This window comes from Eumetopias jubatus, unplaced genomic scaffold (assembly GCF_037043125.1).
Source record: "Eumetopias jubatus isolate StellerSeaLion01/CBP00866 unplaced genomic scaffold, mEumJub1_p1.0 scaffold_13, whole genome shotgun sequence".
NCBI classification, from domain to species: domain Eukaryota; kingdom Metazoa; phylum Chordata; class Mammalia; order Carnivora; family Otariidae; genus Eumetopias; species Eumetopias jubatus.
The window spans coordinates 105,131,487-105,133,664 of record NW_028274819.1 but is presented as its reverse complement, the minus strand read 5'-3'; the positions used below and the strand labels follow the sequence as shown (position 1 = coordinate 105,133,664).

The 2,178-nt window shown below is 40.1% G+C and overlaps 1 non-coding gene across 1 annotated transcript; it reads left to right on the top strand.

The window, feature by feature from the left end:
- The first annotated feature begins 539 nt into the window (after window positions 1-539).
- On the top strand, window positions 540-642 carry LOC114211465 (U6 spliceosomal RNA). The gene has a single exon (XR_003609773.1). It is a non-coding gene; the product is annotated as a U6 spliceosomal RNA (small nuclear RNA).
- The last annotated feature ends 1,536 nt before the right edge of the window (window positions 643-2,178 follow it).

Genomic DNA, 2,178 nt, shown 5'->3' with positions numbered 1-2,178 from the left:
GACTCTGTTATCTGTACACTCTTACTAAGACAACCTCCAGGCTGTGGTTCCTGGAGGCACATTAAGAAGGTAGTAAAAAGACTGAAATGACTTTGACTAGGTCATGTTCTTATCTCTGCTTGTCTAATCATTCCAGATACCTCAACATAATATCCAAAAAAGGAGCTCAAGGACTGTGGACTCAAAGAGGTCTTGAAATAGGGAGTATGAAGTCATGGTTAAGAGAGAGGATCTGGAGTCAGACTGCCTGCGTTTGAATCCCAGGTCTGCAACTTCCTAGCTAGGTGATCTTGGGTAAGACATGTAATATCTCCTGGTATTAGTTTATGAAGAGGATAATAACAGTTATCAAACTCATAAGGTTGTTGTAAGGATTATATGAGAAAAAAGGAACTTGAAACAGTCCTGCAGGCTTAAATGCTTAATAGATGTTGGTGATATTATTTCTCTGCAGAGCAAATCTGACAATCTAGAGGGTGTAAGAAAGGAAAAAGTACAAAAACAAAAAACAAAAAAAAACCACCCAGACCCGAACCTCTATGCTTGCTTCGACAGCACCTATACTAACATTGGAATGATACAGAGATCAGTGTGGCCTCTCACAAGAATGACCTGCAAATTCATGAAGCATTCCATAACTTAAATAAAAGGCAAAAAGAAACCAAGAATACATTCTCCGTATAGTTTTAAGATTGAGTTCAAAAGAGGGTATCTATCAGGTTTCACACAGATAAAGAAGAAAATCTATATCAAAGAGCTGCACTTGTCTGGTCCTCAAGGCCTGTCTGTGGGTACCCTACACTTTTAAATGTACATGTTCAGCAAATGTTTGCTTTTCATCCCATGCCCTGTACAGGAGGAGCAATCAGAGTTTTTTTTTTTTAATTTTATTTTATGTTAATCACCATACATTACATCATTAGTTTTTGATGTAGTGTTCCATGATTCATTGTTTGCATATAACACCCAGTGCTCCATTCAGAACGTGCCGTCTTTAATACCCATCACCAGGCTAACCCTAGGCTGTTACTTTACAGGGGTGCTAAGCGCTGCTAAGCGCTAGTACTTTCCTTTGAGCTACTGTGCTGGAGGTAATGTGTTGGCATCTGATGGAGGGGAGCACCCTGCCCATTCACATATCCTTTGGGTTGCCTCTGACAATATCAGTGAGCAGAGGTAAAGTCAAGATTTGTGTGTAGGATGCAGTTTACTCATGTTTGGAACCCTGACGATGGGAAACGGCAGATAATTACACCTGAAAGTAGCCACCCCCCCACACCAAATACATGCCTTTTATTACCTATGAATACCATCGACACCATGTTAAAGAGAACTGAAATTAACTGAAAAGAACTGACCCGTGAATCATTTCCCAACCAGGGAATCACTTTTGTGATGGATGATCCATCCCCTGTTAATCATGGGCATGGTTTCCTCCAGGAAATTTTTGTAATTACAGCAATGTAGGGATACAGATTCTAAAGAAATGTAGCTCTGATATTTCCATTTATACTAAATTTTATACACCCAAGAATACAGCAAATACTGAAACAGATTAGCTTCCTGGAAGAAAAGGAGCTGTGAAGTTTTCAGTGAGAATGGCCTGCCCTCTGCTGGGCACTTAGAGAAGTCTCCATGAGGGCACCGCGGGCAGGGCTGCCTCGACAAGCTTTCAGAAACAGTGATACTTGGAAGTAAAACAAAAACAAGACCAAAAAAAAAAAAAAAAAAACACAAAAAACCATGGCAACAAACTTAAACTTTGGTGTTATTTTTTAAAATATCTCCAGTAATCACAGACTGTGAAAACACAATTATAGAAAAGGCCCAAGGGAAGGGAATACTTAAAAAAAAAAAAAAATGCCTAAGATTCTTTTATAAATGTGGCACCGTAAAACCAGCCTCTTTTGCTACAGAACTCCACAAATATTTTACTGGCAAGAAAAAAAAATGAGAATATATTGTCGGAAATACCAGGGAGGCTGAGAGACGTTTTGTTAATAGAGGCAAGAAAGAAGTAAGGCCAACTGCTGAATGACACATAGCGTTTTCTCGTTGGTTGAGTGGGCACATTTCAGGTCATTTCTCTCAAAATGAGATTAACCTTTGCTCTCACGTCCGTGTGTGCGTGGAGGGGGAGGAAGACAGCAGTAGCTCCAGAGAGGCCCCGCCACAGGC